Here is a 24,503-nt window from a genome sequence, read left to right as displayed (position 1 = left end):
TTCATGTTTCATTTTATCCGTTTTTGTGTTTTTCATTTAATATTTTTCATTTTTATATCTTAAATAAACATAGATATAGAACGGGATGTCATGCAAAATCCGACTTTAATTTTACTGGTTTGTTAAAATCATTTGGTTTCAAAATAAAATTCCAATATCTGTTTGAATTTACTATAAAAAAAATTCAAAACGTAATGCATATATATCTAATTTTATTTTGTTGGCATAAGTATGAAGCAGGCTTATTCGGCTTTCAGCAAATGATGGCATTACCCACTCAAAAAGTTAATTATACAACCGCCCACAACTTCCATACATTGGAGACCCTTATGGCCTTATCTCATGCAAAAACACATATCATAATCATAAATTATTTAAAATCATGTATTTTTATAAAATCCAACTTAATGTACAACCAGACATGTATAATATGCAAGTCAAAGATTGCAGAAATATGATCCTTTTTAAGTCCAATCCCAACTACAGATTTTGCCACAATAGTTGCTATCTCGGTTGGGTGGAATTACATGAAGTCAATCCTTGGCATTTTGAAATTACTAAGTCACCAATATTCTCATGATCATGTCAATCTTGGAATATGGCTAATGGTTTTTTACACAATTTTAAGAAGTTTTAACATTGGTCAAACTTATTATTGGTTAAGTTAACTTCAATATATCTTCACTTGGCTTGACTTTGATCAACATCAGTTAGCATCTTCACTTGGTTTGACTTTCATCCACATCATTAAGCATCACTTCTTGCAACCTTCATTTCATTATGCTAAAAGAAATCCACTATACACAGTTTTTGCTTCGAAAACATATCTTTAGGCACCTACCTAGAAAACTTTAATCAAATACATGTTAGCAGCCAAAATCACATGATTAGTTACAGCCGTCAGAAACAAATACATGAAAGGTTTGCAGCCTTTTATTACATATTATCAAAAAAATACTATAATGCCCTTTTCTTATACCCACAACCTATCTCTTGTTAACAGATTGCAACCCAATGGTAAAACCCCAACAACAAACCAAAATGGTAAGACCTTGTAGTAATTGTACCTAAGCATACTAAGACGAAAATACCCTTTCCCTTTTATTGAACATTTGACAGCAGTCTAGCACATCATGATTCAATGGTAAATGCCCAGCAACACTTTACAACTATTTTACTTCCTATAAACAAAATTGAAAGTAGGGTAAAATAATAGACAAAAGAGTTAAAAAAAAAGTTATAATTTAAAGAAATGACCGAGGTTTGATGTTGTGATAGAGAAAACTGGAAAAAAAGTCATTTCAGTCACATACACACAGTTACAGATAATATTTGCAAGAAATAGTTTTTTAAAAAATTTAAACCACTAACTATGACTTACTACCTTTCCATGATCAACATGCCCCAAGATGGTGAGAACAAGAGGGCTACATTTTTTGGAGGGCTTTGTCACATGTGTTAGGGGTGCGACTTAGGGTTTTGGACTGAGAGATAGAGAGAGAGGACTTGTTTAAGTATTCATAAGGTGCCTTGGGAAAACCTTTAGCCTTGAAAAGCATTTAAAAATATTAAGAATATATGTCAACAAAATAAAAGGCAAGAACTTATAGTTATGTCATACGTTAAAATCCAACTTACCTCTATCAAGAAGTTTTATAAGAAACCCTCAATGTTTTTTCAAAGAAACCAAGACCATATACAGGAGAGAAAGCTTCTATGAAGAGTTGATTTTTCAGATGTTCCTGCAACAAAAAACAAACACTAACACTATCAAAATTTGAGTATTGATAGTTCTAGCAGCAAAAACAGGGAAAAAGCTTCAAAAACATAGTAATCCAACAAAAGATCGAATCTATTGTGTTTTTATAAGAAAAGCTAACGGCTTTTCAGTGAGAAATTAAATTAGTGTTGGCTCCTCCACCTTAAAAACATAAATACATGGATGGGCATAAATAATACTGTAAAAACCCGTTATTTCGAATCAATGTAATAGTATAGATCAAATTGTAGTTTTTTTTTAAAATAATAAAGAGAAATTTTTGTATACTATGTGCATTTACATAATCGACCCTCAAAAATGAAATGTTAAATAAACTTGTTTGGGATAAATATAGTGGTAGAGATCGTGTCAAGGATTTCAAAAATATAAAGAACGCTCAAATCCGAGTTATAACGAAGAAGTTATGACCTATCGAAAACTCGCGACAAAACCGACAAAACACTGTTTAACGTAAAAAGTGAGTTTTCAGTAAAATGATTTTTAGCATTAACTATCTAAATGAAAGTTCTAGTATACGTTAAACCGAGAGTGTCCATAAAAAGAACGTCTAAATCTGACTTCGTATGAAGAGTTATGATTTTTCTAAGTTTCGACACAGCAGTACGCAGCCCGAAACTCGAAATTTAGATCGAGCAACTTTTGGCCAAAACAACCTAAACGAGAATCGGATATATTATCAAAATAAATCCAACGGTAAAAAGACAGACAAAAACGGACGTCGGATGAAGAAGTTATGAATTTTTAACGGACTTTTCCTGTCACGGCCTGTTAAAAATATAACTTTAAAAATAAAATCAAAATTAGCCGACGGAGTCCAAACAAAAGTTGTAGATCATGGTCTCACCTATGCGTGGATATAAAGAACGTCAAAAACAGAGTTCGTATGCAAAAGATATTAATTTTTGAAGTTTGGAAAAAGGAAGTACGCCCAACGAACTCGGAAGCTAGGCCTCGGATTGACCACGTCGCCTCTTTCCTCGTATGCGACACGTATCTCACTCAATCAACACGTCCGAAGCCAGGTAGCCATTACGCCCCGCGTACGAAAAGATTACGCCCAACGTAATGGGACTAGCCTCGACGCGTGCCTCGTAGCCTCACCACGTCCGAAGATCGGATAAGAATCAAACTAGTACGCTCCGCGTACAAGAAGTACGCCCAACGTACTGAGGTTTTCAGTGGTACGCCCAACGTACATGAATATTACGCCCAGCGTACCGAGGGCCAGACCCCTCCTATATATAGGACGCGAGACCTTCGGGTTTTGTTTAGAATTTTCCAATCCTCTCTTCACTTAAACACTCCTTTAAGCCTTTCTAAACCCTCCGAAGTCCCGGAAACCTCTTTACCACCTGAAGGAAGCCCCGAAGCCCCGAAGTCCTCAATTTTAAGCTGAAACTCTGCCCGCGTGAAGCCGACTTTTCATCAAAAACTCTCAGTTTCATCAAGAAAACTCTTTTCTAACAAACGAAATGTTGCCCGAATCACCACCTATCAAGTGAGTTTATACCCCTATATTTTCACTATTTTTATAATGTTTTAGGGGGGAAATACAAGTAAAATACAAAGAAATCTTGTATAAATAACAAAATTTATTCAAATAGTTTACGATTGTTATTATTACTAAAATAAACATACTATTTTACCGGTTCAAGATTTCATATAAAAACAAACATATAAACTATAATAGGTATAGTTTATGAATCATGCATACTTATCAATACAGTTGATGAAACTTACATATTTCTTTTCATATTCAGAATAACTTACGAAAACAACTATATAAATTATATTAAATATAATTTATGAGATATTTACAAATATTTATTACAAAGATATTTTTATTATTCTACACGTAACTATCAATATAGCATTTGTGAGACACGCTTCAAGTACTTATTTAAGTATAAAATAAAAGTCCTGAAAATTATAACCAGAGTCTCCTTGAGGGAGAGCGTGACACTTGTGTAAATATCTATACGGGACTGACAATCTCGCACCAGAGCTGCTTGCAACAGCTAGGTCGGCAGACCTGTGGTGACAATTGTCGTGCCATATTTTGACGCCTGAAGAACGTCATGTTTCAGGCGAGGCTTAGGTCATCAAGCATGGTTATGATAACTCACAATTTGGTATTAAATAATGTGTTTAGTGTAAGAATAAGTAAACAACTTCACATAGTTTTATATAAATAAAACTATAAATAGTGAATCTAGATATTTACAACTTCATAAGTTTTCTTACAGAATACTATTCTAATACAGAGAAAACTTACTTTTCATAGTTTTATGGGAATTTAAAACTATATCATACTATTTCAGAACACAAATACATATACAACAGAAAATATAGGATTTTCTAGGGAAAACATGTTTACATTTTTCAAAGGAACAAATTACAGATTTCAATTACAAACATGCTTATGAACTCACCAACTTAATTGTTGACACTCTTTTCAAAACTACTTGTATTTTCAGGAAATCGATAAACAGGTACCCACAAGTTCTGAGGAAGACAGAGTCTCATATAATTATGTCTTTTAACTATACTTTTTGGTGTCAAATATACAATGATTTGAAAACGAATGTAATGTTATATTTTATCAATGTAATGAATGTTGTACTTTGATTACTATTGTGCATTGTTGTGATACTACACATGAAGTCATCCACCCCCGGATGTTTCCGCCGTTCTGGTTTGGGGGTGTGACAAACACTAACAAAACCAGCAAAGTAGCCAACACCACACACAATCCATACTTTGTTTCAAAGACCCAGTCACATGAAACTGTGTTTCAAGCCCAATTTATTTTGACCAAGCTTACTCAAAACAATCTATGACCATTTCCCAAGCTTCAAATCATGAAGATCATATCTCATTTCATGTCTATATGAGTAATGACCCAAAAGATTTCATTTGTTTTTTAGGATCATAGTAACATTTGCAACATACAGAAATCTAGATTAAAAATGTTACCTAAGGTTAAATCTCAATATCAAGATCATTTAGAGAAGTTCTCAAGCATGCTGCCTCCTGTGAAATCAAAAAATTGATGATTATAAATAGTTTGCTGAAATCGAAAAACATATTATTATAACACATTAGAAAAACTGATGGAACGGCCAACATGAGGGTTAGAGAAAAAATAGGGCAAATAGTTAAAACTTTGGATTTGTTGATTGGAGATCAAAAAAATTAACTTACCTGTTTCCTTAGGGTTCAAAATCTCCCAATTGTAACAATGCTTCGTCGGGATAGCAGAGATACAGACAATATGCATGGTGTCAATCTTCAAGAGAAGAAGAGCCATATAGTCTTTCTGGTGGGCTAATGGTCAATTTTTGGTGAGTAAAAGATGGGGGTGAGGAAGTGAGAAAATAGAAAGGAAGCTATTATGAGATAGAGGAAAAAGATTAGGGTTTGTTGATGGAGAGTGAGGTTTTCTACCATTCCAAGAACCACCACAACCACAAGAAGATCCAAAAAAAATCAATTTTGTTTGAAATCAAAGAGTGTCTAGGTCAAAAATGTTACCAGGAAGTGGAGCAATGAAAACAATTTTTTGAAATATTTGCAGCAACGAAAATCAAAGCTTGCTTTTGTTATAAAATAAACCAAAAAATCAAAAACAATTTGAGCATATGTTCAAATAGGGGAGAGATAAACAAAATCTTGAAACTCTACCATTTGATGTGTAGCATCTAACAACTCCAATACAGTTTTGTGAGGTGAATTGTCTGGTGGTGGTGAGTGGTTCAGTGGGTGGCGGTGACGGTGAAAGTAACAACGACACTAAGCAGGGTGGGGCTAGGGTTTTCAGTAGGAATTCTAGATAGTTAAACAAAGGCCGATGATGGAGAAGTGAGAAATGGTAGTGGGGATTTTGAGAACATAGTGCTTCTGTGGTGGCGGTGAAGGAGAAGATGGTCATTGAAGGCGTCATGGTGAAAGCTGCAGATGGTGGTGGCAGTCGAAGCAACAACAACGACGAACAAAGCAGAAGGTGGTCGGTGGGCTTATAGGGCTTCGATCTGACCTTGAATCGAAGCAATCTGCAGGTTGAAGGAATTTAAGGAGATGGGGCCAAGATAATTGGGATTCAAGTTTGAATCTAACTAAAACTCCTTAAATTATGGTATGAATAGGTCAAGTATGATTGAATACTCTTAATTCTTATCTTTGACGTTTTCACACGCAAGTGTATATATGGGACTTAGTTAGTAAATCATCGGGATTATTATTTTGACTTTTTCAAATATTGACCAAACTAATATCCATGATGTGGAAATGCATAAAATGATTGTAAACAATGCAATAAGGTTTGTACGACTTAAAATTCAGCATTTGACTAAAAATGCTTTATAAGGTATATATATATATATATATATATATATATATATATATATAGACACACACACACACTTGATTTGAGTTTTGTGAATCAGACAAAATTCGTTACCTGCTCACCATTTGGAATGGGGACTTTAGACTGAAATGACCACTTGGACGGCCAACTAAAATAACGGCTAAGTCGTCATTTCTAATGATGTCTTTCTTTAAAAAAAATCGAAATTTAGACATTTTTAATAGGGTGAGTGTGTGTGGTCCATGAAATGGACTGGACCGAACCGAAATTGGGATATTATGCAAACCGAAAATTGAACCAAATGTATATTTATGGTTCCGATTCTAGTTTTCGGTGCCAAAACCAAACCAGGACCGAATGATAAATACGCCTTCCGTCCCAAATTAATTGTCCACATTTGACTTTTGAAGTCTTTTTTCTTCAACTTTAACCTTAAATATTTTTTATTTGTGTTATATATTACTTGATAAAACTTATAACAATGAAAAGAAATTTAAAATACAATCCATTCATATATTTTGCATCAATTATTATATATCGAAAACAAAAATATTTAAGGTCAAAGTTGATGAATAAAGACTACAAAAATCAAATGTGGACAATTAATTTGGGATGGATGTAGTATATGTATATAGATTAAATCTATATACAACTGGGGGTTAGCATGTGGACCCAAAACCGACCATAATCAAACCAAGAGGACCAATATCTGTTTGGACAAAAACCAAAATCTACGAAATTATAAACTAAATACCGAACTGGAAAGTCTATTTGTTGTTGGATCATTTTCGATTCCATTTGGTTTTCGGTTTAGTTCATTTCAGTTTGTTGGTTTCCATATATGATGAGGTTTCTGCACTTCTTGGTACTTTGAAATCTTATGTTTCATGTACCATTTCAACATTCAGGGTCTTGTGTTTGGAATGGGACAAAGTTTGGTTGATCGGTGGTTGTTTGTGTATTTTAGGTTTTTGTATTTGTATGCTTTTGTACTGACTATAGATTATTAATGTGAAATTTTATATGTCATTACCTCGGTTCTCATTTGTTCTTCATACATCTTTTGCATGACTCGGTTGTAGGTCCATTTGTATAACTTTAGGGACGAAAGTCCATTTGGTGCATGTTCTTTATCTGTGGGTTCTTCTTTTGGAATTTGATTGTGTTGGTGACGGTGGTTGATCGACTTGTAGTTGCTCGAGAGTTATTTGTATTTGTTGATATTGATGTATAATGTTTTTTTTCCTGATTATAGTAATGAATATTTAGGATATAGAGTTCCTTTTGATATATTCTCATTAGAGTTATTCACTATAGTTTTCCATAACATCACAATTGGGCTTCACATTCATTAGTATTGTCTTGAGTATTTTGGACTTACTGTAGTTTTAGGTTCGTTGATGTCGTAGTTTTTGCTTATTATGGGGTAAGTTCGTTTGCGGTTAATTATGAATATTTATTGTTGTTGAAAAGGTTACATTATATGCTTTTGGATTTTATGCATATCTTTTTTTATCTATGATGAACATTTGTATGCTCATAGATTTCTTTTTTAGGAGTGCGTGGGATCAATCTCATCACTCATATGTCTAGAGAGGCCTTTGGATTTTTTATGCTTGTTCTGTTTCTGCCTTTCTAGTTTTGTTTGTTGGACTATTTTGGAGCATTGCTCGCGTTGGTGGTTCTTAGAGATGTGATTGCACCCGACAGATGTCTCTATGTATTTGGCATTATCTATTTGCATGCATCGGTTATAGTCTTTGTTTATTATACTCTTAGCTATTATCTATAAGGATCCATTTTACTTTGAAGATACAATGTAGATGTGTCATCGTGTTTGTTTGTTGTAGTATTTGGAGTGACTATTTTTGGTTTGGCTACCATCATTTAGAATCGCATTCATTTGATTATGTTTTGGTCTTCTTAGCTTTGAATGATGGATGTACATGACTCGACTTGTCACCATTTGGGTATTTACTTTGTTTTGGTATTACTTTTTCTTTTTATGGTTTATTGTGCAATATTTTGATGTGAAAATAATTTGAAGGGGTTTTGTGGGTGAGAGTTAGGCTTTGGGGCTTGCAAATTTTGAGTCGTCTTGCGGTTTTCAACAATCATTATGGCAATGGTATATTAGAGCTTGGATGTTTTCACGACTTTGTTTGTTGCACGAAGAATCGTTGCTTATTGGTTCACATGTTTATTAGGTGTTTACACTTTACACTTATTTATCTATCGGAGATATTTGGTATTTTTTTTTTGCTTCTAATGTATATTCGACATTGATCATTAAAAGACACCTAAAGTCCGAATTAATATTAGTTAAACCTGATGGATATTGGGAGATGTTATGTCTCATACTGGGAAGATGAATACGCTGAAGTTGATGCTTTTGTTTTGGATACTTGTAAGTTTTGAAGTGGTTCATACTAGACTTTGCAGCGACTGTTCACCCTAGTATGTGCATTTGTAACATTTTGTTTAGGTGTCTCCTCTTTAATTTATATAGAGTGCTTTAAGCACATTATGGTTATCACAAGGCCATTTTGGCACTAGCATTTGGTTTCTATGACATTTTTGTTCACATATATTAGGATACATTTGTTATATCCTGACAAGTATTATTTGATGTGCTTGCAGGGAACTTTAGTTTTTAGGTTTTTATTCATAGGCATTTTTGGATTATGTATGATTTTGATCAATCGTAATGGAAACACCTTTATTGTTTTACAGAGTTTGTTAGCCAATATTCGAGTTTTGTATTCAGATTTTGTGGGACAACCACTATGTGGTACTCGAGGATGCACTCCATGGTTGCTTGATCATCATTAGAGGAGAGATTCTTTTGTGGATTTGTAGCAACAAGGATTCATTATGTTTGATGCATACTTCGTGGTGACGTTTTGGTTTTGTATTTGATTTAAATGGTAATAGATTATACTTGACATGTGTAATTCATAATTGGTGGTGTTTGTCACTCAATTCAAGAACGGAAACATGTCCACATCTTGGAAATCTTATATATTTGCTTTTGTATGTTTAAAAGGTTTGCTATCACTAAAAAGTTCATTTGGGATGCTTCTACAAAATCATTTGAAGATCATTCGGTCTTGTTCAAGCATTTGGTATCGAAAGGTATTTGGTAGTTAGGCATTTAATCAAAATGTGTTCGGGCCGAAAGACATTTGAAGAAGAGACGTTTCATTGTGCATTCAAGCTTGGTTTGAGATTTATACATTTAATTTTATAAGGTATGTAAATTGTTTGGCTTCGGCTATTTTAGGACATAATGCATGTGTTTTCTGAGTGATGACCATGTTGAAGCATGGACTAACATTTAGACTATTTTTAGGTTTAGACATATGCTTATTAGAATTTGGGGGTTATTTTGATTTCCATATTCTTTTGGGTTGTAGGTATGTTGGTATGATGGTAGCTTTATGATACTTTGTGATCTATGCACAATCATATGAGAGTTGTCGGATATTTAAGTTATTTATTCTTCGAGGTTCTGGGTGCATTAGTATCAATATGTAGTGTTTTTCTTTTTTTTTGAAACACAATGTCTCGTATACACAACCATTTGTGAATTTTGAAAATCACCAGAAAAATTTTAGACAACTCAAAATCGACATGTGTTGGTTATTTCAAGTAGTCATAATTTGAATTTGGTGAATTTGATCAGATCAGCCACTTGTTCGCTACTTGAAGTAGCGACTTTTGACTAAAATGACCATTTGATTAACCCCTGAACTAGCAACCAAATAATCATTTTTTACTGACGGTTTTTCTTTAAATACGTGAATTTAGTCACTTTTAGGGCTTTTTTTCTCTTTCTCCATGGCAATTTTTTTAAGACAAAAGGCATTTGTTCTTTATTTTGGTCACTTGTAAATGATTTGTAACACTCGTTTGATTGTTGGTTACTATAAGTCATACGTTTCTCCCCGTAGATGTACACTATCAGGAGCCATGTTAAAATATCATGTCTTTGTAAGTTTATTTATTTGCTATTTATATTTGATATATATTGGTATGTGTGCCTCTTATTATTTAGATATTGTTATCTTATTTCTGCATTGTAGTTAGTTATCCAGATTTTTTTTGTTGGATTTTACATTTGTTTAAGAGAACCAAATGTTGAGAAATTAAATTGCTTCCTACCTTTTATGTCTACAAATATTCCTACTCATTAATATTATTACAAGTGTCACAATTCCATATTTTTTTTTTAAAAGTAGGAGACAATTTAATTTCTCATGTTGAGAATTAAATTGTTTCCTACCTTTTATGTCTACAAATATTCTTACCCATTAATATTATTATAAGTGTCACAATTTCATATTTTTTAACTATTTCATTAAGAGTATATTAGGAATATATCAAATCAAATTAAATTGATTGGTGAAATGATGACACGTGTCATAATATTGGCGAGTAGAAATATTTGTAGGCATAAAAAATAGGAGGCAATTTAATTTCTCATAATAAATATGAGTGGTCTTTAACCTTTTACTTAATAAGACCGCGATTATTGATTTATTTCTGTTAAACATAATAAATATGCCTAAAGTTTCGTAGTTCTACAAATCACGCGCTATTCTGTTTTAATTTCTGTAATTGAACCTTTAAATTTTGGATGAACCTATAAAAGTTAGACCCTTTGATAAATGAGGACCAGTGATTTATAATCTCAAATAAAGTTTTTTTATATGATTTCATTACAATTACAATTTTATAATATAACGTTTTATATACTTAAATCAATCAAATATAAGATAACATCGTTATAAAAGAGGAAATATAATTAGTTGTCGAATAATTAGTTGGGCGCTCAAGCACGTCAGGAGGATCTTTGTGAAATTACATGGGTCCATTGCCAGCGAATCCAATGTCCCATTTAATACCAACAAATTAAATCTCCAATTATATTGGGACCCACTCCTAAAATTTCGAAATTTTAAATTTGTTAAAAAATTGCAAATGTGAATATTATTTTGCTCAAAAAGAATTTTTATAATTCGTTTCTCCTTTTTAGAAAAAAGTATAATACTATACAGAGTTTAATGTCACTAAAGTGTAAATAGTAAACAAATTTATAATTTGTTTCATCTAGATGATTTCAACCTTTTTTGAAAAGTTTTTGTCTTTTAAATTTAATTTTGTTTCACTTAAATACATCAGAATAAATATTATTCAATCTATATGAAAAGTTAGAAAACTAAAATTTATTTTGACCGGTTACATAGGTTGTAAAAGATTAAAAAAATTGAAGAATATATATGGAAAAAACTAAAACTTGGTTGCTATTTGGTAGCATTAACAATATCATGAAAAATATTCAAAGTTATTATCAGTCTATCTCACATCGGTATGATATGGTCCAATAAATATATATATATATATATATATTGGAGTCTATCACCTCTCCATAATGGCTCGTTTAGAAATACAATTTTAAACTACAGTTACAAATGGATTAATAAAGAACGGATAATTAGACACGCTCAAAAATTCAAAAGTCAAACTAATCTCAAATAACAGAGAAAAATGTTACTTAGGGTGAGTTTGGGAGTTTTTAACACAAATATCAATTTAAACAAAAATTTCGTTTGAGAGTACGGACGTTTAGATTTTAGTTTAAACCAAAAACTTCAAATCTAAAAGCTACTTGATGTAGTGTTTAAGAAAAAACCAAGATTCTAAATAACGTTAGGCATGACTTGACGACAATGTCAGACCTCAAGCTTTTACGAGCCATGACAAGCCACATCGTTTGTAAGTCGTGACTTAAGGCTACAATTTTGTGTGTGTGTGTGTGTGTATATATATATATATATATATATATATGTATATATTCAAATATTATTCATTTTTATATATAAATATATGACTTAAGACGATATTTTATTAAAGCTTGGCGTCAAGTACAAGGAGCCATGACGCATTATGACAAAGCTATGACGAGATTTTTAGAACATTGGAAAAACTCTTGAATTTTGTTAATCAATTTCCATAATTGCTCTTAAAAATATATTTATATATTTATCCATTTTAAACAATTGTCATCATATATAATTTTACATATTTTAAAAACTTCTAACTAATTTTGCCAAATACTCATATAATAAATAAAAGTTACTACTTTCACCTACCAACTTTCAGCTTCTAACCACCAGTTAATTTTTTCAAACACGACCTTAATACAAAACATGATTAATATAAGGACTAATATTATAAAAGTCCTAAATTTTTAACGTGTAATTGGAAAAAGCCATAATATTTTTTTTTTATTGCTTTGACCACAACTTTCTCGCAGAATAATCACTTTAGCCCACTTAACAAGTTTCATGGTTAACTTGGTTAATTTTTTTGCAAAATCAGTCCTAAAAAGTTCAAATTTGGTCCCTGAGGTTTGCAAAAAATTACACCACATGGTTTTTTAAGTTTATTTTTCGTTTTTTGTAAACTTTATTTATTTTCGGTTTTTTTATAAATATATATACATTTTTTATTTCCTTTTTATATACTTTATTTATTTTCATTTTTTAACTTTATTTTTCAACAATTTGTTTGTTTGTTTTTTTTACCTTTTGTTTTCTATTTTTTTCTATTTTAGTTATTTATGGTTTTTCTAATGTTTTTATTTATTTTGATTCAAGTAAACGAACTTGAATTTAATTTAAATTACTATAACAAGTTTTTTCTATAGAGACCGACTATTATTATATTTTTTGTTCTTTTTTTTAGTCTATTATCAAATTGAAAAATATTATCTTGAATTTAAACTATTGATATCATATATAGAAATATGATTTAATTTGCAAGTTATACAGCACATTGAAACATTAATTCTCAATAAACAAGCTAATTTTTTTTTTAATTTTCATTTTTTCGTAACATAAATATAATAACACTAAAGAAAAAAAGAATAAAAAGAAAATAAGTTGGACCGAAATTGCAAATATAAACATAACTATTTTATTTACTTGAAAAAAAATAAAAAATAAATTACAAAAACTATAAATTATCAAAATTGTAATATAGTCTAATATATTAATACATGTTACATTTTTCGAAAAAGATCAATAAAAAAGTTAAAAATACAAAAAAAAACAAATAATTGGAAAACAAATAAGAAAAAAATAAATAAATAAAAAGATGAAAAAAAAATTAAAAATATAATACGAAAAGAAAAATGAAAAAAACAAAAAAAGAGAAAGAAAAAAAACTCTAATATACACTAAAAAAATAGAAAACAAAAGGTAAAAAAAAATCAAATTGTTGAAAAGTTAAAAAAAAAGAAAATAAATAAAGTATATATAAAAAAAGAAAATAAAAAATGTATATATATTTATAAAAAAACCCGAAAATAAATAAAGTATACAAAAAACGAAAAATAAAGTTAGAAAATCATATGGTGTAATTTTTTGCAAACATCAGGGACCAAATTTGAACATTTTAGGACTGATTTTGCAAAAAAGTTAACCAAGTTAACCATGAAACTTGTTAAGTGGACTAGAGTGATAATTCTGCGAAAAAGTTGTAGCCAGAGCAATAATAAAAAAAATATCAGGGCTTTTTCCAATTACGCTTTAAAAATATAAGGCTTTTATAATATTAGTCCTTAATATAAACTATGTGATCTACATGAAAAACAAAACAAATAACAATCAAATTCCTTTAAAATAATCCAACTATGTTAAATTTGGAGAATTAATAAGTTCTTAGTCTTTTGTCAAAAACAAATCATGTCAGATTGACGTGCAAATACTTCTTTGTTGCTATTTTTTAACGTGTTACATATAATTAAAAAATGATATTTCAACAATAGTAAAAGAAGTTTTTAAATTAAATGATTTAGGAGCTTTTATACGTTTAAATACACTTTTTGCCCATCGATCTTTTACTCAGTTACATTTTAGGTAAATGTTTTAGTCCAACATAAATTATAAACCAATAGATAAGAAAATTTTGGCTCATTAAAAAGCCCACTAAAACTTCTGGATTGGACTCTGCCACACTAGTTATGGCGGTTTATGGGACTTAAATCTCAATGCCAACGATATTATAAATTGATCAAAGTACAAAAATAGTTTTTTTTAGAAACGGCAAAATATATTAAAAAAATTCAATGCTTAGCAAGTGACTAGGCAAGGGCAAAGAAGAACAACATAGTTTTTAGTTTATTACATGGGAAAGGGGAGAGGAATTCCAATCTATCCAGTGACCGACTCGACCATTGCCCCTGCACTTGAGCCACAAATATGTCAACGCTTTGATGTTTTCAATGCCTCTACAAATTGTAGTAGATGCTCCTCGAAATAATCTGTCATTCCTGATCCTCCAAATATTCCATAGCAGACTGCAGCAAATACAAAGTAGTTTAATGCGTTTTTTAGGGCATCGATCCATGAGGCTGCAAAATGAAGTAGTTCACCAACATTATTGAATTCTTCTTTGTTTAATCCACACCATTCGAAAATATTGTTCATTATAAGTCTTGCGTATGAGCATCTCATCAGAATATGATCAGCACACTCAACTTCACCAATACAAGTTCCACATAGTGTCGAGTCGATATCCATGCCACGAGATTGTAATGTTGTAGCAGATGGAATGCGTCCTTGTACAGCCCTCCAGACAAAGCAAAGCACCTTTATTGGGATAACCTTGCACCAACTGATCAATGGAAGACTGGAAGAGTGTTGTGCAACTTTGTCTAGTCTCCTTCTGATTGGTTCCAATGTGAAACTTCCTTCTGGCGTTAACAAGCATGTCCATTTATCATGACCAGGTTGTAGTTGACACGAATCAATCTCCTGTTTTAACCTGTCTAATTTTGTGGATAATCCTGCCACTAGTGGACAAGATTTCCATTCCCAAAAGTTACCAGTATTTACGATACGAGAGGAAACAGAGCATGATTTATGTAATTCTAAATCATAAAGTGAAGGATATTTCGTTTTTAGTTTCTCGTTACTCAGCCAAGTGTCCTGCCAGAACATGGTATTTTCGCCTGATTTGATCTCCTGTCTAAAAATGTCGTTGAGATTAAGTCCAGCTCTCTGAATATCTTTCATGGTCCCTCCAATATTTTTCCACACCCCAATAATAGTTTTCTTTGAGAGATAATCATAGGGTTTATTAGAAAGACAGTGAATACTTGTTATAACCTGACTCCAAAGTGATGTTGGTTCATTTTTCAAACGCCACCACCATTTGACGATGAGCCCAACGTTAAGTGCATGTATTGATCCTACACCTAATCCACCATATTCCTTTGGTGTCGTTACTTTTTCCCATGATACCCAGTGAATCTTGTTTTTCCTTTCTGTCCCCCCCCCCCAAAGGAATTTTTGACGGATTTTTTCAAGTGCATCAATCTAGGGGTGAGCATTTGGACCGAACCGGACCGGACCGAACCGGCTCTTGGACCGGACTGGTCATGGAGAATATTGTGGACCGTGGACCGGACCGGATGAGTCGTGTCCGTGTCCGTGTCCGGGTCCAGGTCCAGGTTTTCCGGTTCTTGGACCCGTTTGGACCGGTACAACTTTAATTGCATAGAGTACAAGTCGTTAAAATAAGTTTTTGGGTTTGATAGAACTCGTTAAAATGAATACGTTATTGGGTTTGGTACGATACAACTTGTAAAAATAATTACATTTTCGTTTCATGCATAACTAATCTACCTTGATGTTATAATATTATAACTTACAAAATTAATTTTCCAAATAAAAGCAACTAACATATAAATCAAGTTCACCATGATCCCTTTTATATGATTTATCTGTCAAAAATACATAAAATTCATAATTATAGTCTAAAATAATAGTTAAAAAGTTGAAATATTTCAGCTTTGATAGCTCAACTTTGAAGGATTGTAACTCACTGAATATAATACCAAAATCAACAAAATTATAGTCTAATTTTATCTACAAACTATAAACTAAATGTTTGAAAAAACCGCAGGTCAATCCGAGTTAAAACGAATGAGTTATGGTTGTTTAAAAAATTTCACAGATTACAAAATTTTAAAAATCTTGCTGAAAAGCTGAAAATTTTCAGCTTTGATAGCTCAACTTTGAAAGACTGTAACTCATTGAATATAATACCAAAATCAACAAAATTATAGTCTAAATTCATCTACAAACTGTAAATTAAACGTTGGAAAAAACCTCATATCAATCCGACTTAAAACGACTGAGTTATGGTTGTTTAAAAATAGGACTAATATTATAAAAGTCCTAAATTTTTAACGCGTAATTGGAAAAAGCTCTAATATTTTTATTATTATTGCTATGACCACAACTTTCTCGCAGGATTATTACTCTAGCCCACTTAACGAGTTTAATGGTTAACTTGGTTAAATGTTTTGCAAAATCAGTCCTAAAAAGTTTAAATTTAGTCCTTGAGGTTTGCAAAAATTATACCACATGGTTTTTTAACTTTATTTTTCATTTTTTTGTATACTTTATTTATTTTCGGGTTTTTTATAAATATATATACATTTTTTATTTTCTTTTTTTATATATTTTATTTATTTTCATTTTTTAACTTTATTTTTCAACAATTTATTTTTTTTTACCTTTTATACATTTTGTTTTCTATTTTTTTCTATCTTAGTTATTTATGGTTTTTCTAATGTTTTTATTTATTTTGATTCAAGTAAACGAACTCGAATTTAATATAAATTACTATAACAAGTTTTTTATAGAGACCGATTATTATTATTATTATTATTTTTTCTTTTAGTCTATTATCAAATTTAAAAATATTATCTTGAATTTAAACTATTGATATCACATATAAAAATATGATTTAATTTCCAAGTTATATAACACATTGAAACACTAATTCTCAATAAACAAGCTATTTTTTTTTAATTTTCATTTTTTCGTAACATAAATATAATAGCACTAAAGAAAAAAAAAGTAAAAAGAAAATAAGTTGGACCAAAATTACAAATATAAACATAACAAATTTATTTACTTGAATAAAAATAAAAAAAATTACAAAAACTATAAATTATATAAATTGTAATATAATCTAATATATTAATACATTTTATATTTTTTGAAAAATGTCAATAAAAAGTTAAAAATACAAAAAAAATAAAAACAAATAATTGGAAAACAAATAAGAAAAAATAAAAAAAAGATGAAAAAATTAAAATATAATACAAAAAGAAATATGAAAAAAAAACTCTAATATACTCTATATATACACTATAAAATAGAAAAAAAAAGGTAAAAAGGTAAAAAAAAATCAAATTGATGAAAAATAAAGTTAAAAAATGAAAATAAATAAAGTATATACAAAAACGAAAATAAAAAATGTATATATATTTATAAAAAAACCGAAAATAAATAAAGTATACTAAAAACAAAAATTAATATTAAAACATCATGTGGTGTAATTTTTTGCAAACCTCGGGGACCAAATTTGAACTTTTGGGACTGATTTTGCAAAAAAATTAACTCAGTTAACCATGAAACTCGTTAAATGGGCTAGAGTGATAATTCTGCGAGAAAGTTGTGGCCATAGCAATAATAAAAAAAATATTAGGGCTTTTTCCAATTACGGGTTAAAAATTTAGGGCTTTTATAATATTAGTCCTTAAAAATATTCACAGATTACAAAATTTTAAAAACGTTGCTGAAAAGCTGAAATTTTTCAGCTTTGATAGCTCAACTTTGAAAGACTGTAACTCATTGAATATAATACCAAAATCAACAAAATTATAGTCTAAATTCATCTACAAACTGTAAATTAAATGTTGGAAAAAATCGCGTGTCAATCCGACTTAAAACGAATGAGTTATGGTTGTTTAAATTTACAAAAAAAAAAAATTTAAATCGGGTCCAACCGGTTCTAAACCCGGTAAAAACCAGACCGGACCGGGAACAAAACCGGACCGGTTTTGATGGATTCCTAGAACCGAGAACCGGCCCGGGGGTCCAAAAAAACGGTCCGGTCCAAATGCTCACCTCTACATCAATCACTGTCATTGGGGCTTTGAATATCGAAAGGTAGTATGTTGGAAGATTGCCTAAGACAGTTTGATTAGTGTTAATCTTCCCCAAAATGACAAAGTTTTTGATTTCCATGACGAGAGCTTAGAGTGAAACTAGATTGCCCAAGACAGATTTGATTAGTGTTAATCTTCCCCCAAACGACAAAGTTTTTGATTTCCATGACGAGAGCTTAGAATGAAACTTGTCGATAACTGGTTTCCAATTTTTTACCAAGTTCATATTAGCTCCAACCGGGACTCCGAGGTAAGTGAACGGTAGGGAGCCAGCTTCGCAAGCAGGATGTTGGCCCAGTTTGAGGTTTCAGCATTCGAAGCCCCAATACCAAAGACTTTGGATTTGAAGATATTGTATTTGAGCCCTGAAGATACGTGAAAACATCGCAGGATACGAGCCAGGTTTTTAAGATTGGATCGGGACCACTCTCTGATGAAAAATACATCATCGGCGTAGAATAAATTAGAGATCAATGGTCCATTTTCAGGGATTTTAATTCCTTTGAAAATTCCTTTTCAATTGTCGCTTTGAGAGCTATGTTAAGACCTTCCATTGCGATGATAAAGAGGAATGGAGAAAGAGGGTCACCCTGTCATACCCCTTTGCTTATGTCAAATTCTTTGGTGGGTGAACCATTGACAATAGGGGTGAGCATTTGGACCGGTGGACCGGACCGGACCGGACCGTTTTTTCTCGGTTCTAGGAATCCATCAAAACCGGTCCGGTTTTTTTCCCGGTCCGGTCCGGTTTTTACCGGATTTAAAACCGGTTGGACCCAATTTTAATTTTTTTTTTTGTAAACTTTAAGCAACCATAACTCTTTCGTTTTAAGTCGGATTGACACGCGATTTTTTCCAACGTTTAATTTACAGTTTGTAGATGAATTTAGACTATAATATTGTTGATTTTGGTATTATATTCAATGAGCTACAGTCTTTCAAAGTTGAGCTATCAAAGCTGAAAAATTTCAGATTTTCAACAACGTTTTTTAAATTTTGTAATTCGTGATAATTTTTAAACAACTATAATTCAGTCGTTTTAAGTCGGATTGATATGAGGTTTTTTCCAACGTTTAATTTACAGTTTGTAGATGAATTTAGACTATAATTTTGTTGATTTTGGTATTATATTCAGTGAGTTACAATCTTTCAAAGTTCAGCTATCAAAGCTGAAAATTTTCAGCTTTTCAGCAAGATTTTTAAAATTTTGTAATCTGTGAAATTTTTTAAACAACCATAACTCATTCGTTTTAACTCGGATTGACCTGCGGTTTTTTCCAACATTTAGTTTATAGTTTGTAGATAAAATTAGACTATAATTTTGTTGATTTTGGTATTATATTCAGTGAGTTACAATCCTTCAAAGTTGAGCTATCAAAGCTGAAATATTTCAACTTTTTAACTATTATTTTAGACTATAATTATGAATTTTATGTATTTTTGACAGATAAATCATATAAAAGGGATCATGGTGAACTTGATTTATATGTTAGTTGCTTTTATTTTGAAAATTAATTTTGTAAGTTATAATATTATAACATCAAGGTAGATTAGTTATGCATGAAACGAAAATGTAATCATTTTTACAAGTTGTATCATATCAAACCCAATAACGTATTCATTTTAACGAGTTCTATCAAACACAAAAACTTATTTTAACGACTTGTACTCTATGCAATTAAAGTTGTACCGGTCCAAACAGGTCCAAGAACCGGAAAACCCAGACCTGGACCCGGACAAGGACACGGACACGACTCATCCGGTCTGGTCCACGGTCCACAATATTATCCATAAACGGTCCGGTCCAAGAGTCGGTCCGGTCCGTTTCGGTCCAAATGCTCACCCCTAATTGACAATCACTGAAGCTCGAGATGATGATAACCACCCACAGATCCATGATCTCCATTTATTCCCAAATCCCATTTGAATAAGCACTGAATCTAGAAATCCCCAGTTTAATGAGTCAAATCTTTATCGAAGTTAAATTTGAAAAGTAATATTATTTTTTTCGTACGATTTGCCCAAGAGCAGATCTCGTTGACAATTAATGGTCCATCAAGAATGCTTTGTCCTTCCACATAAGCTGATTGAACCTCTCCGATGACCCCACCAGTAACGTTCTTTAATCTTGTGGCTAAGATCTTGGTGATGATTTTGTATAAACACCCAATAAGACTAATTGGACGATAATCAGAAAGGGTAAGTGGATCCTTGGTTTTTTATGCTAACGTGATGAATGAGGAGTTACAGCCCGGAGATAAGGTGTCGTGATCCTCAAAATGTCAAAAAAATCTTATTATATCTTCACAGATTGTATCCCAGTATATCTTTATGAACTTGAATGTGAATCCATCTGGTCCCAGAGCCTTGTCACTGCCACTTGCCCAAACTGCGTTTTTAACTTCTTCCGGTGAGATTGGTGATTCAAGTCTGATGGCATCCATCATGGAGATCGATTTGAAGTGAGGACTGTTTAATTTTGGACGTGTCACCCATTCTTCTTTGAACTTGCCTTGGAAGAATTTATATGCTTCATTTTTTATTTCATTGACGTCTGACGTCCACTTTCCATTGATTGACATGCCTGTTATTTTATTCATCCTATTTCTGCTACTGATATACCCATGAAAAAACTTAGTGTTTTCATCTCCGTCTATAGTCCATTTGATTCTGGCTTTTTGTTTCAAATCTAATGCCTTCATTTTTTCAAGTTCTAGAATCCTATGAATCTCATGACTTCTATTAATTAGTTCGTTGTCAGATAGTGTACGATGTTCTGCAACTTTCTCTAATGTCGCAACATTGTTCTTTAACTTGAGTAACTCATCCGTCTCTTTTTGATGGTTCAATATCCTCCATTTCTTTATTGCTTCCTTCATGTATCGTAGTTTAGCTGCAAGGTATTTATCTGATGTGTCGTATCCCATGAAGTTTCCCCAAGCTTCGATAACCATTTGGTCAATCCCTTCAATTAGTAACCAAGAGTTGAAGAATTTGAATGGAGTTGGGCCAAAATCTGACGACAATTGTTTGAGCGTGATAGGACTATGGTCAGAGAGTTCATGAGGATGAGCCATCACAGTTATATCAGGGAATGCATACACAAAATTAGAGCAAACTAGAAACCTTTCTAATTTACTTAATTTAGCATCTACATGTGCCATATACGTGTATTTCTACCCATCCATATTAAACTCTTGTAGGCCAGCCTCGTAAATGAAACAATTAAAAGCGGATGCACTAGAAGGGCAGAACTGTGAATTGAATCTTTCTTCCTTTCTTCTTACAATGTTAAAATCGCCAAATATTATCCAATTGCCAGGTTTGGATAATTTGATTCTAATTAATTCTCTCCAAACTGTTTTTTTCTCCGTTGGTGATTGTGGAGCATAAACGTTAGCGAAGATTATGTTTCATGTAACACCAACCCAATCACCAATGACAATTAGAAAGAACTGAGATTTAATGAACTCCGCCTTTTGAAAGCAATGTGTGTCCCAGATTGATATCGGTCCTCCCGATCTACCATTTGAGTTAACTCCTTCTGAGTCGTGATCAGTTGAATCCCAACATCCATCAATGTTAATGCTAGAGTGGTCCATCATTTGTGTTTCCTATAGTCACATGAAGTTTATTTTGTGAGTAAGTTTCAATCTACGCACCCATTGAGTTTTAACATCCACCCCCAAGCTTCTTGTATTTAATGATAATCAATTCATTGATCACAAGTTTGTCCACCTGACTCACCAACAATTTGTGCCATGATTCCATTATCATCGTCAATATGAAACCTAACTTCGTTCCAATTGCCACAACTTGTTGAAATTCGCACGGATTAGATGGTAGACTACTTTTTGTCTCCGATTGGGTAGTTAAATTAACTGTTTGATTTGCATTAAGATCAATTTGACGGTTTGGTTGTGTATTAGGAAAGGGAATGGGTAAATTAGGTAATGGAATAGGGTGAGTAAGATGCGATGATGAACGAGTATTAGTTTTAATTCTCTTGCGTTTCCTGGGTTTTGATCCACTAGTGTTTGATTCACTACCAGATACCGAGTCACCAATATAGGCTGCTAGGGATGAAAATTGAATTGGTATTGTATTAGGGAAAGGCCCGGAACAGCCACTAGACATAAGGTTTTGAATGGGCCCAAATATATTAGTGCCAGGCGATGCAGGTCCCACAATTGGCTCTCCCGATGTTGAATAATTAGGTTCAGCCGCAAGGATGTTCCTATTATCATTTACGTTGCTCACTTTGACCGCCTCTTCCGTCGATTTACCGTTTGCGTTCTTCAAATTCATTGCATCGAGAAGGGAATTGCTCCTATTAATTGCACTGTCACGATTTTCTTTCGTGAACGGCGACGCTTCAGTTTCCTGCTTGGCGCCTACGCCGCCAGTTGCCGGAGAAGAAGACTCAACACCATCGTTGCCTTGGTGTTTCATGGTGGTTTACGCCCTAATTTCGCCTTCCTATGGCTCGTTGGCGTCATCTTGCATGTATGTGTCGGAGATCCTGTCCTCGTCATCTTCATTTTTTGTCTCCGCTTCATCTTCCGATTCCTCCACCACTTTGTCGAATGGGACCGGATGGAAAGGAGACCAGTCATCGATGTATTCTACAACACCCACTGTGAAGGATATGCCATCTGCCATGATGTTAACCGTCTCATTTATCCATCTCTTTTCGGTCGTTAATACACCTACTTTTCCCATAGAGAAGTCGCGTTTGGTGATGATATGGCTGAATGGATTGATCACTCTACCAAATTGTTGAGCAATCAGATTGAAATTTTCTTCTTCCCACAGTTAAATAGGTAGTCCTAGTATTTTTAACCAAGCAGTTCTTTCGTAGGGAAGTTCATAATGATCTGATCTTGATAATTTTTGGAACCAATCTTTCCATCTAGTGTTATCCTCCAGGAATTGAGTTGCATCAGTTGAGTGGTTGAACTTTAGGGCAATCCTGAGACCACCAAGGTACTTTGTGTTTTTGTTCATAAGTAGAGAAGTCAGGAGGTTAGCAATATGGTCAAGGCTGAAGGCTCCACCTATTAGGACTGTTTTCTGGATCCAATGTTTCATGCTTGTCTTTGGATTTAGGATAACTGGTGTGCTTAGTGACTTAGTTGATTGTGTTGTTGAGTCCTTCGTTACTTGTGCATAAGTTCTGGTTCTAAAGTCACAAGAATGCAAGACAGAGGAAGAACGAGGAGGAACATACCTGAGATTGGTGTAGTCTGCATATGGAAGGTATGATTTTTTGGATCCTTAGTTTTTCTTTGGTGTTTAGCCAAGTTTACCTCAAGTTGCTGCCCACGAGAAATGATGCCCTGTAAGTTCTTTTCCAAGTTGTTCACCTCTCTTACTCCATGGAATCTTACAAATGAGTAATTCTTCTTCTTATAGTCCTTTCTTCCTCCGATGTAAACATCCACCACCTGTCCATATCTTGCAAAAGTCTGCCGGAGTTCTCCTTTACTTGTGCCATCAGGGAAGCTTGCAACAAAAAAGTTAGTGATTGCTTGAATCGCCGGTGGTTTCCTCCGTCAGACCTCCATCCATGTTCCGTCCATGGAAAGAATCGACACCTCACAGAGTGGATTCTTGAAGGTCGAGATAAGTTATGTAAACGCTAATTTCAAATTCACACAAAAATAGTTGACTACGAGAAAACTATAGCATAAATAATTAAATATAGATAATAAATATGTTAAAACGCATTAATGATAATGGTATAGTTACGAATGTCAACATAGTGTAGTGCAAAGAACACTCTAATTAATGGTATAGATTTTTTTTGAACCGACCAATAAATTAATATAAAAAAGAGAAGTAACAGGGGAGGACAATACAAGCCACATAAGCGAGTGGCAAAACACAGAACCACAAACAACGAAAATTTTTAAAAAAAAAAACTAAAGTTACAGATTAAGAAAATGACATTAAGACCAGTTTGCCCAGGTTAACTCCTTCATTTTACCCCTGTTTTTCACCCAAAGAAAGGTCATAGATTTGACAATATCTATGACTTTATCGGGTGGCAGCTGGATTTTCTTGAAAACTCTATCATTCCTTGCTTTCCAAATAGACCATAACACACAGTAACAAATGGCCATAAAAATCCTCCTTTTTTTGGACACGACCCCCACCTGGCAGCGAACTCTAGAATATCGTTCACCTTATGAAACCTTCCAGCTTGCACCATACACCATCTCCATATCCCCTATGTGATAATAAATATGTTAAAATGCATTAATGATAATGGCAGAGTGAGGCCCCGATTCTCACGCTCGCTGAGGGTTTGGATGATTTTG

The 24,503-nt window shown here is 32.6% G+C and overlaps 1 long non-coding RNA gene across 1 annotated transcript; it reads right to left on the bottom strand.

Moving 5' to 3' along the window:
- Positions 1–405: 405 nt before the first annotated feature.
- LOC145126139 (uncharacterized) lies at positions 406–1,870 on the bottom strand. Its single transcript, XR_013716351.1, has 3 exons — positions 1,639–1,870; positions 1,385–1,547; positions 406–849 (listed from the first exon to the last, which is right to left on the bottom strand). It is a non-coding gene; the product is annotated as an uncharacterized LOC145126139 (long non-coding RNA).
- Between the last annotated feature and the right edge of the window lie 22,633 nt (positions 1,871–24,503).

This window comes from Lactuca virosa, chromosome 7 (genome assembly GCF_052849685.1).
Source record: "Lactuca virosa cultivar CGN04683 chromosome 7, Lactuca_virosa_CGN04683_v6, whole genome shotgun sequence".
In the NCBI taxonomy this organism is placed as follows: Eukaryota; Viridiplantae; Streptophyta; class Magnoliopsida; order Asterales; family Asteraceae; genus Lactuca; species Lactuca virosa.
The sequence above is the reverse complement of the archived record's forward strand: the minus strand, read 5'-3'. Positions and strand labels throughout refer to the sequence as shown.